Raw genomic sequence first — 13,592 nt, 5'->3', positions numbered from 1 at the left:
TCTTTTTATCTATGTTCTTTGTGGATGGGCTTCTTCACCAGCAGGCCAGTTCAAAACAAATCACTCCAAAGCAATTGGTCCTCAGAACCCTTTCTAATGACGCAAGCATGTTTGTTGAGATATCAGCATGGAATAGTTGGCCCAAGCTAAATATCCACAGTGAGATCCCTCACCCCCACCCTTCTTCAATTCTGTTTAAAAAGGGATAAACTCTGCTTGCATTAAACCATTTTCAGTCCTTCCACTGACTCTTTCATACACCATTCATGGTTTGGGAATAATAATAGAAATTGTGGTATTTGTTAAGCCCTTATGTGCAAAAAACATTGCATTTAGCACCTAGGTACATACAAGATAATCTGGTCAGACACAGTCCCTGGACCACGTGGAGCTCATAGTTTAAGTAAATGGGAGTACAAGTAATGAATCCTCATTCCTCATGAGGAAACTGAGACACAGCGAAGTTAAATAACTTGCCCAAGTCCACAGAGCAGGCCAAGGGTGGAGTCAGGATTAGAACCCAGGCCCTCTGACTCTCAGAGTCATACTCTTTCCACTAAGCCATGCTGTGGTAACAGCTGTGATTATACCCATTTTGCAGCTGGGAAAACTGAAAAGTTTAGCCATTGGATCACCCCAAAATTTTATAGCCAAGTCAGAATTTTCAGTCCTGGGCCACTCAGCTTTGTTGTATTCTACTTTTCCATCATCATCATCATCATCAATCGCATTTATTGAGCGCTTACTGTGTGCAGAACACTGTACTAAGCGCTTGGGAAGTACAAATTGGCAACATATAGAGAAAGTCCCTACCCAACAGTGGGCTCACAGTCTAAAAGGGGGAGGCAGAGAACAAAACCAAACATACTAACAAAATAAAATAAATAGAATAGATATGTACAAGTAAAATAAATAAATAAATAAATAAATAAATAGAGTAATAAATATGTACAAATAAATATTTCCAAGCACTTAGTACAGTGTTCTGCACACAGTCAGCACTCAATAAATACCGTTAATTAATTGATTGATTCCATGAAGGGGATGGGAGGATTTTCTGCAGAATGTAAAGTGCTAAATGACTCTGAAGCAGTCATTCAGGAATCCGCATAAGCCCGATTCAAATAAACGCATAACAGTGCCTCACTTAGAGAATAGTTTAACCTTTAGAGGTTAGGCATACAAGCCGCATATACCCAGGATGTTATGCTTCATAATGAGTCACTGTGGGTAACCAACCACATAGAAGCACTAGTATAATAATAATAGTGATGGCATTTATTAAGCGCTTACTATGTGCAAAGCACTGTTCTAAGCGCTGGGGGGTACAGGGTAATCAGGTTGTCCCACAGGGGGCTCACAGGCTTCACCCCCATTTTACAGATGAGGGAACTGAGGCCCGGAGAAGTGAAGTGACTTGCCCAAAGTCACGCAGCTGACAATTGGCAGAGCTGGGATTTGAACTCATGACCTCTGACTCCAAAGCCTGGGCTCTTTCCACTGAGCCATGCTCCTTCTCCAGTGTTTAATGTATAAGCATAAAATACTTCAGCTACAGGATCCAGCTATTTAATAATAATAATAATGTTGGTATTTGTTAAGTGCTTACTATGTGCAAAGCACTGTTCTAAGCGCTGGGGTAGATACAAGGTAATCAGGTTGTCCCACGTGGGGCTCACAGTCTTCATCCCCATTTTACAGATGAGGTAACTGAGGCCCAGAGAAGTGAAGTGACTTGCCCAAAGTCACACAGCTGACAAGTGGTGGAGCCGGGATTTGAACCCATGACCTCTGGCTCCAAAGCCCGTGCTCTTTCCACTGAGCCGTGCTGCTTCTCTATGTCTCTATTTTTGAAGCTAATCATCACAGCTTGAGCAGTAAGAAAAGGAGCCTGGTCTAGATACCTGCACAGGTATTATATTTTGCACCAGTATCTGGAACCTGACACCTGCAGATCAAGCATCCATGCCTGCAAGAAAATCTACTTACCAAACCCAACCCACATCATAAGTACCACTGTGGGTACCACTGGTCAAACTAGTTGTATTGTGGGTATCTACAGTAAGGCAGGCAAGGTAGCCATTCATTCATTCACTCCTTCATTCATTCAATCTTATTTATTGAGTGCTTACTGTGTGCAGAGCATTGTACTAAGAGTTTGGAAGAGTACAATATTACAATAAATGGATGCATTCCCTGCCCACAGAGAGTTACGGTCTAGAGGGTCACTTATGTACCACCCCTACAACTGTTCTTGTACCACTCTGGAGAGCCTGGCATCTTCTCCTTAGGGCAGAGTGGGGTGGGTCAGGGGCCAAGGCAGGATAATAATTGTAGTACTTGTTAAGCCCATGTGCCAGGCACTGTACTAAGCACTGGGGTGGATACAAGCAATCAGGTTGGGCACAGTCCTTGTTCCGTATGGGGCCCATAGTCTCAATCCCCATTTTACAGATGAGGTAACTGAGACCCAGAGATGTAAAGTGACTTGCCCAAGGTCACAGAGGTTCTCTCCTTCTACAGCCCAACCCGCACCCTCTGCCGCTAATCTCCTCACTGTGCCTCGTTCTCGCCTGTCCCGCCATCGACCCCCGGCCCATGTCATCCCCCTGGCCTGGAATGCCCTCCCTCCACACATCCGCCAAGCTAGCTCTCTTCCTCCCTTCAAGGCCCTACTGAGAGCTCACCTCCTCCAGGAGGCCTTCCCAGACTGAGCCCCCTCCTTCCTCTCCCCCTCTTTCCCCTCCCCATCCTCACCACCTTACCTCCTTCCCCTCCCCACAGCACCTGCATATATGTTTGTATGTATTTATTACTCTATTTATTTTATTTGTACATATTTATTCTATTTATTTGATTTTGTTAATATGTTTTGTTTTGTTGTCTGTCTCCCCCTTCTAGACTGTGAGCCCACTGTTGGGTAGGGACCGTCTCTATATGTTGCCAACTTGTACTTCCCAAGCGCTTAGTACAGTGCTCTGCACACAGTAAGCGCTCAATAAATATGATTGAATGAATGAATGAATGAAAGTAGTGGAGCTGGGATTAGAACCCATGCCCTTCTAACTCCCAGGCCCTTGCTCTACCAACCACGTCATGAAACAGGATGGGAGAAAGTCTGGAGAGGAAAGGAGGAATAGGGGAAAGAAAAGTGGGATGGTGGGGGTTAGGGAAGGGAATGGGGTGGGAGGGGTGGATGACCTCAGCCTGGGCTGTAGCCCAGTTCCAGTCACATCTTACTTGGAGCACCTTGGTTCGTTCATTCAATCGTATTTATTGAGCTCTTACTGTGTGCAGAGCACTGTACTAAGCGCTTGGGAAGTACAAGTACAAGAGACGGTCTCTACCCAACAAGGGGCTCACAGTCTAGAAGACTAGATCTCTATAAGATCTTGATGACGGTGGTGGTCTCCAAAGCAGGTCTCTATAGAAATTGACTCATTATTCAGTTTATCAGCATTTACTCGCATCTGACCAATGCCCACATACTTACACTGATTATCTGATGCAACCTACAACTTGGCTGTTGGTCAGGTTGGGTAACTGACAACTCTCGACCTAACACTTCTCTCTTCTTGTATCTACCCTGATGTCCAAAAATGGTAGAAAACTCGGATTGTATGGTATCTCCTGAGAATTAACTCCATTAACTTCAAAGGGTTTGAACTTGAACTTTGAAACTGACACTCTCAACACCACCCGCACTACTGAACTTAACTTACTTGTTGCCTTATCCCTTCCTTGATCTCTTACCACAAACCCACAGCCCTGTATCACCTCCATAGTCTGCCTTCTTCGCTCTTGTGCACGTTCCACAGAGCGCTGCTGTGGAAATCTAGATATTGGGCAGACTTTGTCCACTTAAGTTTGCTTTAACTTTTCCCTCTCCTGTGTCTGGCAAAATTAGTTCTCCTTCCTTATGGACACACATGCCCACTGTCCTCACCACTTGTTCCAAACACCTAACTCCCCCCTCAAATCACCTGTCCCCCTGTCTCCCTCATTCTTGGCCCCTAATAACCTGGCTACCTACTTTATTGAGAAAATTGAAACTATTGGGCCTGATCTCTCTAAAATCTTCCCAGCCTGCCTCCAGTCCCTCCGTTCTCCTGCCCCTTCTTCAACTCAGCGGTTCCTCAGGAGGAAATCTGCCTTCTCACAAAATCCAGCCCCTCTACCTGTGCATCTGATCCCATTCCTTTGTACCTTATCAGAACACTTGCCCCCTCCCTTCTTTCCCCCATAACTGCCATCTTCCACTGTTCCCTCTGCAATGACTCCTTCACCACGGCTTTCAAACATGCCTATGTCTTCCCTAGCCTAAAAAAAAACCCTCCCTTGACCCCACAGCTCCCTCCAGTTATTGCCCCTTCTCTCTCCTACCATTTGTCTCCAAACTCCTTGAACAAGTTGTCTACCCCCGATGTCCCAAGTTCCTCTCCTCCAATTCTCTCCTTGACCTTCGCCAATCTGGCTTCGTCTCCACTCCACAGAAACCTCCCTCTCAAAAGTCACCCATGCTCTCTTCCTTGCCAAATCCAAGGGCTGCTACTCCATCCTAATTCTTGACCACTCAGTTGCCTTCGACACTGTCAACTACCCCCTTCTCCTGGAAACATTATCCAACCTTGGCTTCACTGATACTGTCCTCTCCTGGTTCTCCTCTGATCTCTCTAGCTGTTCACTCTCAGTCTGCCTCCCAACCCTTAACTGTGGATGTCCTCAAGATTCAGTTCTGGGTCCCCTTCTATTTTCCATCTACACCCACTCCCTTGGAGAACTCATTCACTAATATGGCTTCAACTGTGACCTCTCTGTGGATGAGTCTACATCTTCAGGCCTTGTCTCTCTCACTCTTTCTCTCGTCTCACATTTCCTTCTGCCTTCAAGACATCTCTACTTGGATGTTCACCATCACCTCCAACTTCACATGTCCTTATCTTCCCACCCAAACTCTATCCTTCCCCTGACTTTCCCATCACTGTAGATGGCACTGCCATCCTTCCTGTAACTTTGGCGTTATCCATGACTCCTTTCTCTCATTCATTCATTCATTCATTCAATCATATTTATTGAACACTTACTATGTGCAGAGCACTAAGAGAGTGCAACTCAACAATAAACAGACACAATCCCCTCCCACAACAAGCTTACAGTCAACCCACATATTCAGTCCTTTACTAAATCCTGTTGGTTCAACCTATACAATGCTGCTAAAATCTGCCCCTTCCTCTCCATCAAAACTGCTACCACATTATTCCAAGCACTAATCCTATCCCTCCTTTATCAGCCTCCTTGCTGACTTCTCTGCCTCCTGTCTCTCCCTACTCCAGTCCATATTTCATGCTGCTGCCTGGATCATTTTTCTACAAAAATGTTCAGGTTATGTTTCCCCACTCAAGAACTTCCAGTGGTTGTCTATCCACCTCCACATCAAACAGACACTTCTTAAAATCGGCTGTAAAACGTTCAATCACCTTGCCCCCTCCTCCCTCACCTCCGCCTATTACAACCCAGCCTGCACATTTTGCTCTTCTAATACTAATCTTCCCACTGTACCTCTATGTCTTCTATCTCGTCCCCAGCCCCTTGCTCACATCCTGCCTTTGGTCTGGAACGCCCATCCTTTTCATATCAGACAAACAATTACTCTCCCCAACTTCAAAGCTTCATGGCAGGCACATCTCCTTCAAGAGGCCTTCCCTGATTAAGCCCTTCTTTCCTCCTTTCCCACTCCCTCCTGCATCACCCTGACTTACTCCCTTTATTCATCCCCCACCCCAGCCACAAAGCACTTAAATACCTATCTGTAATTTTATTTATTTATATTTCTGTGTGTCTCCCTCTCTAGATTGTAAACTCATTGTGGGCAGGGACAGTGTCTGTTGTATTGTTATATTGTACTTTCCCAAGCATTTAGTAAGTGCTCTGCACACAGTGCTCACTGACTGTTCCCATTACTCTATGGAAAAATAAGAACACAGAAACTTTCGCAAGTGTTTCTACCTCAGGTTTTGGAGAGAGGACCAATCTGCCTTTGATTATGTTTTTCCAAGGAGTGAGCCGAATTCTCACTGCCACTGAACATGAAACCAAAACTGGATCGGGTAAACAGGGAAAGCATTTGGAAGCCAGGTACTCCTAGTCCCAACTCCAAGCCTGAACCAATAACTCCTCTAGACTGTAAGCTCCTTGTGGGAAGGTAATATGTCTACGAGCTCTATTATATTGTACTCTCCTAATCACTTAGTACGGCACTCTGCACACCATAAGCACTCAATGAATAATAATAATAATAATAATAATGGCATTTATTAAGCGCTTACTATGTGCAAAGCACTGTTCTAAGCGCTGGGGAGGTTACAAGGTGATCAGGTTGTCCAACGGGGGGCTCACAGTCTTAATCTCCATTTTACAGATGAGGTAACTGAGACACAGAGAAGCTAAGTGACTTGCCCAAAGTCACACAGCTGACAAGTGTCAGAGCGGGATTTGAACCCATGACCTCTGACTCCAAAGCCCATGCTCTTTCCACTGAGCCATGCTGCTTCTCTAATGAATGATTGATTGATTGATCATCAGGTGTCAGAACATCAATATGATTGACAGAAGGCATCTCAAGATGAGCCTGTCCGCAACCTCTTCCCATTTTATATTACTTGGATGGCCTCAGAACACCTATCCAATCCTTGGCACCGTAGACATTAGTCATCCTACCGGCAGAGTTTGGAAAGATCAGGAAGCCCAGACAAGGAAGCACACATGACAATCGCCTGGTTTGCTCTATGAGCCCAAATTAGCATTCGCTAAGGAAAATGAGTTCAATTGTGGGGGAAAATATGTTTATACGACTTATCAAGCTCCCTTTTGATGACAGCAAATGAGGCTGAGAATGTTTGCAGTGATAACCACAGAGATCTGTTAACTTTTCATTGTTTTCAAACTGCTTCTGGGAGGCAAACTTCTGAGACACGGAGCCTGAGACTGCCAGTGACAGATCAGGTCCTCAAGAAGTTCTTTTTGAGCAGAAGCTCCGTAAGGACAGTGAAACGAGGAGACACATATCTAAGCAACAGCGGGCAATGCAAGCAGCAGATATGTCAGCACAAGAGACAGTCTAGGTCTGCGTACAGTGCAGGTAGGATTATGAGTCTATACTATTATTTTTATATATTATTTCTAGACTGTGAGCCCACTGTTGGGTAGGGACTGTCTCTATATGTTGCCAACTTGTACTTCCCAAGCGCTTAGTACAGTGCTCTGCACACAGTAAGCACTCAATAAATATGATTGATTGATTGATTGATTGAGAACAAGTCTCTCTATATGTATATGTGTATAATAATTACCATTATTATAATATTTGTTAAGCATTTACAATGTTCCAAGTACTGTTCTAAGAGCTCTGGTAGATAAATACATCCCTTCAAAGCCCTACTGAGAGCTCACCTCCTCCAGGAGGCCTTCCCAGACTGAGCCCCCTCCTTCCTCTGCCCCTCCTCCCCCTCCCCATCCCCCCACCTTACCTCCTTCCCCTCCACACAGCACCTGTATGTATGTATATATGTTTGTACGTATTTATTACTCTATTTATTTTATTTGTACATATTTATTATATTTATTTTGTTTTGTTAATATGTTTTGTTTTGTTGTCTGTCTCCCCCTTCTAGAGTGAGAGCTTGCTGTTGAGTAGCGACCGTCTCTATATGTTGCCAACTTGTACTTCCCAGGCGCTTAGTACAGTGCTCTGCACACAGTAAGTGCTCAATAAATACGATTGAATTGAATGAATTATGAGTCATATACTTTTCAGTCACTCATGCACTCATAGGTAAAATTCACTATCAGTGAGTGATGTCATCTTTAAGTGTGGAGGACAAGTCTCTCTCTCTCTCTATATATATACATATAATAAGAATTATAATTATTATAATATTTGTTAAGCATTTACTATGTTCCAAGTACTGTTCTAAGAGCTCTGGTAGATAAATACATCCCTTCAAAGCCCTGCTGAGAGCTCACCTCCTCCAGGAGGCCTTCCCAGACTGAGCCCCCTCCTTCCTCTCCCCCTCATCCCCCTCCCCATCCCCCCTGCCTTACCTCCTTCCCCTCCCCACAGCACCTGTATATATTTATATATGTTTGTACATATTTATTATTCTATTTATTTTATTTGAACATATTTATTCTATTTATTTTGTTTTGTTAATATGTTTTGTTTTGTTGTCTGTCTCCCCCTTCTAGACTGTGAGCCCGCTGTTGGGTAGGGACCATCTCTATATGTTGCCAACTTGTACTTCCCAAGTGCTTAGTACTGTGCTCTGCACACAGTAAGCACTCAATAAATACGATTGAATGAATGAATGAGTAAATAGGTTTAATATATACATATTAAACATCTCCAATGGAAGGAATTGATTTTAACCCTGAAGCTCTTATTAACAGTCCTACTCCCTTGAAAATAACACATGGGCCACCTTTGAATATTCACATTACTAGTGAGGATTCCTCTTGTCCTCCAATATTGTCAGGAAGCTTCTGTTTCTTCCTGGGAATTCAAGAGCCAGATCTTGTTTCTTAAAAGTGTGGGAGATTTTCAGTGACAAAAGTGTACTTATATTACAACGTTAACTATTGTTGCAATATTGGAGGGGCTTCCATATCCTCTGTATTGCCCTCTTCTGTCTCATGTACAAGAAAGTTGGAGAACTAGAGAATGAGAAGAGGGAAGACTTAGAATGAGATAATGGGTGTAAAAGAGGAATCCCTGAGGCATTCAGTTATTGGCTTAAAGGAGGGTGGGCAGAGGAGCCAAGATGATAACCTAGATGGCAGTCTCCCTAATCCTGATGACATCCCTGAAACAATAAAACTCACAACAAACAAGCTCACCCAGACACAGATAAAAGAAATCTGATCGAAATTAAAATGGTGAGAGAATTTCACCGACCTGCCCTAAACACAGTCAAATACAAGAAGGCTTCAGCCTTCCCTGGGTGGCTTCAACTCACCTCCTCGGGCTTTACTAATTTACCGTAGAAAAGTCTCATAGAGTTTTATGGTTCCGGTGAGATGCCTGGGGTTAATTTTAACATATTTCTTAATTTGAGGATGGAGACTTAAAAAGGAGATTCCACCAAGACACCACCAAGACACACAGAACGGCAGCTGGTATCAAAATTAGTCTCCAAATTCATGGCAGTAGTTCATATTTCACAAGAAAGGAAAGAAGTAATGAGGAATCACTATTCCCTCCAAAGTTTCCTTTTAAAAAGAGTCATAACAGACTTGAAATAGTCTTGATTTGACTTGATTTTATTTGAATCAAATTTGATTTGATTTGATTTGATTTCGAATTTTGATTTGATTTGATTTCAGACTTGATTTGAACTGAAGATTCCAAACACCATGGCAAAAAAAGTCTCCAACGGCAACCATTGAGGTTATTGATCCCTTACATCCCATTAATATACAGATATTTGAATCACAGACCTACAGACAACTTCCATGACAGCCATTCCTCTTTAACAAAAATGCTTCCAGAGAAACCATACCTACCTTAGTGGAGTGAACCTTGGACAATCCCCAGTTTGTAGTGTCTCTGTCCTGGTCTCCCTGCCTCTAATCCTGCTTCCCGGTGTTCCCGTGAGAGAAAAGAGGTTTTCCCCCAGAATCCCTTTTTCTATCACTTTAACCCTCCTTCAGCATACCTCAGAACTGGGTCTTTGAAGTAACTTTGAGAAGTTAGACTGTCAGAGTCCACCTATCTCCTCACATATTTTGACCTCATTAATTTAAACAGGTCATTAACTCGAACAATAGCCCCTTGAAGATGGTGAAGGGATTGTAGGACTAGCCTGAGACCTGGAACAAGCAATTGTTCTCTTCAGCACTGAGTTTAACACCTTCATCAAAGGCCCTTCAGGCTAGCCTGACTTGGTTTAGAAAAGGACAGTGGAGGCAGGGTAACTGGAAGGTCACTGGCTCACGCTAATTTACAATGATAAATCTCAGATAAGTGGCTTTCTTACTAATTTCCAAAATAACTAATGGAGCTGATTGAGTACTCAATTTTATTTATTCTGTGTCCACTGTTTGTAGAGTATTTCTATAATAATAATGGCATTTATTAAGTGTTTACTATGTGCAAAGCACCATTCTAAGCGCTGGGGAGGTTACAAGGTGATCAGGTTGTCCCATGGTGGGCTCACAGTCTTAATCCCCATTTTACAGATGAGGTAACTGAGGTGCAGAGAAGTGAAGTGACTTGCCCAAAGTCACATAGCTGACAATTGATGGAGTTGGGATTTGAACCCATGACCTCTGACTCCAAAGCCTGTCCTCTTTCCACTGAGCCACACTGCTTCTCATTTTGGGGAAGCAGAACTGAGGTAGAGGAAGGGAACAACGACTCCACAGAAGGCCACAGGATTGCACATTTTGGTGGGGGCTTTCAAAAATAAGATCAATCAACATTTTCTCTGAACACAGGAAAACCTGCACCCAGGTCATGGGTGTAAAACCCAGCCTGACTAGGAAAGGAAAGTTTTCAATTACTATAATTCAATTCTATTAGTCTTTCCCATTAGAGTGGAAGTTCTTCAGGGGTAGGGAACACATTTAATATTTCTCCAGTATTTAGTTGGGTGCATTGTCTTCAATAGGCCCTCAATAAATACCATGATTACTACTTTCATCCTAAGAAATAGAAATAAGACAGGGAGAATGAAGCAGGTAAAACTGGAAAAAACATAAACACTTATAAAAAGAGAGGAGTTTTCCAGCAAAGCAGAATTAGGTGCACTCATGCGATGCTGTGTTGGATGTTCTCCAAACAACTACAGTAAAACAGACTTGACCCCGTGCTGACCCCTAGGATTTTACAGTCTAAATCAGATTAATAATGGGCAGGGAGTCCCTGATGCAGTTTCTTCCAGTTGTGGACCTTGTGATCAGGATGAAGGGAGAGATCATATCTCTTAACTCCTTCACTCCTCCTCCTCCATATGGCACACCACTTAACCGACCTTTCTTTTGGTTCAAGGACTGTTGTCGTTCTGTTCATTCTGTCTCCTGAAGGTTTATAGTCAATTTAATACTTTATTTCAAATGGACATTTTTTCTGCTGTCATATGAAAACTGAAAGACACAAAGTGATGCTTTTTTTCAGCTGCTAATTGCCCCACACTGTGTAATAATAATAATGGTATTTGTTAAGCACTTACGATGTGCAAAGCACTGTTCTAAGTGCTGGGGAGATACAAGGTGATCAGGTTGTCCCAGGTGGGGCTCACAGTCTTAATCCCCATTTTACAGATGAGGGAACTGAGGCCCAGAGAAGTTAAGTGATTTGCCCAAAGTCGCACAGCTAATTGGCAGAACCGGGATTTGAACCCATGACTTCTGACTCCAAAGCCCGTGCTCTTTCCACTGAGCCACACTGCTTCTCTAAAGCAGTGTAAAAATATGTTCATCAGTTTGGGCGGTGTAGATGGGTATGAAGCTGCTTGGCAGGGTAGGGGGCCAAAGGAGAAGCAGCGTGGCTCAGAGTAAAGAGCATGGGCTTTGGAGTCATTCATTCAATCGTATTTATTGAGTGCTTACTGTGTGCAGAGCACTGTACTAAGCGATTGAGTCAGAGGTCATGGGTTCAAATCCCTGCTCCGCCAACTGTCAGCTGTGTGACTTCGGGCAAGTCACTTCACTTCTCCATGCCTCAGTTACCTCATCTGTAAAAGGGGATTAAAACTAGGAGCCCCCCGAGGGACAACCTGATCACCTTGTAACCTCCCCAGAGCTTAGAACAGTGCTCTGCACATAGTAAGCGCTTAACAAATACCATCATTATTATTATTATTATTAAAGGGGCCATGTTGGGACAGAGTTACAAAAAAAAATTTAGAAAAACCGCAAGGATGCAGGAGTTGGGGCGTGGTTATGGGTGTGGAGTCAGCGGGAGGGGATGGGTGCGGGAAGATTATGGGGAAGGGGATGAGGAAGTGGGGAGGGTTGTGTTCCAGGCATAGGGAAGTGGATGCATAGGGAAGTCACAGGACAGAGATTTAAAGAACCAATACCATTCAAAAAAATAAAAATTGGAAGGGCAGGGATGGAGGGAATGGAGCGGGCAGGGATGATCGACCTGGGAAATAGGGGGACTTTGAAAAAAACCGTTTAAATACCACAATTACAATTTTCAAGGAAAAAGTTTTATTACTTAATGTCAATGGTTTAAAAGTCTCATTAGTATTTTAACCGAACAGTTTTTTAAAGGATCTGTCACAATATCACTAAATCATTTAATCAATAGTATTGATGGAACACCTACTGTATGCAGAGAACTTTACTAAGAGCCTGAGAAAGTAGGACAGACTTAATGTTACCAACTTGTACTTCCCAAGTGCTTAGTACAGTGCTCTGCACACAGTAAGTGCCGGAAGGAAGGAAGGAAGGAAGGAAGGAAGGAAGGAAGGAAGGAAGGAAGGAAGGAAGGAAGGAAGGAAGGGACTCACCAATGGAAAAATTACCAAAAGTAGAAATTCTGACAGATCCCTAAAGAAAGGAACAAGGAAATAGTGCAATAATGTAGGAATAAGACTAGAAAAGCAAACACTATAAAGGAAATACATATGATTGAATGAATGAAATACATATAATATGATATTCAAAAGATAATAAATATCTTTCCAAACATATATATATATATACATATATAATCATACTTCTCTATAATAGAGGAGGGATAGAAAAAGGTGAGCTTTTAGTGGGATTTTTGTTTGTTTATAGCTTTACAGAAAAGATTGAAAGTGAACAGCTCAACAATGCAAGACCTATTCAGATGACAAGTAGAAGAAACAGTTAAAAGACATTTAAAAAAATAGATGCATTTCAGTTAATAAGCACTAATGATTTACAGTCTAGGGTACTGTAAAAGTGTAGATGTTAGTGCAGAATCACTAGCTATTATTCTTTAAATCTCCAGTAGAAAGGTGTGGCCTTGGTAACTGGGAAAGGCTAAGTGTGTTCAGGTCTAACAAGGGGAAGAGGGAAACACTTGGAATTGCAGCAGTCAGTTTGAAAATAGTGATCAATCAATTAATCAATCAATCATATTTATTAAGCACTTACTGTTTGCAATTACTGAACTGAGTGCTTGGGAGAATACAATATAACAGAGTTAGTAGACACATTCCCTGCCCAAAAGAAGCTTACAGGCTAGAGGGAGATAGATATTAAAATAAATTACGGATATCTACACAAGTGCTATGGGGACTGAAGGTGGGGTGAATAAAGGGTATAAATCCAAGTGCAAGGGCCACACAGAAAGGAGAGGGAGAAGAGGAAATGAAGACTTAGTCAGGAAAGGCTTCTTGGAGGAGATGTGCTTTTAATAAGGCTTTGAAGATGGGGAAAGTGGAACAAATTATCAAACAAGAATTTTGCCTCCTTCCTTAGGTGGCTCTGAACTTACCTTGAAAGGGCTTTTTCAAGAAAACTTTAGGCTCACAAAAAATTATATATTTGGGAAAAAAGTCTGTCCTTAAGAGTTTTCTATAGTCCACTTTGCAAAAAAAAATTTTTTCATTTTTTGC

Source organism: Tachyglossus aculeatus, chromosome X1 (genome assembly GCF_015852505.1).
Source record: "Tachyglossus aculeatus isolate mTacAcu1 chromosome X1, mTacAcu1.pri, whole genome shotgun sequence".
Taxonomy (NCBI): domain Eukaryota; kingdom Metazoa; phylum Chordata; class Mammalia; order Monotremata; family Tachyglossidae; genus Tachyglossus; species Tachyglossus aculeatus.
The sequence above is the reverse complement of the archived record's forward strand: the minus strand, read 5'-3'. Positions refer to the sequence as shown.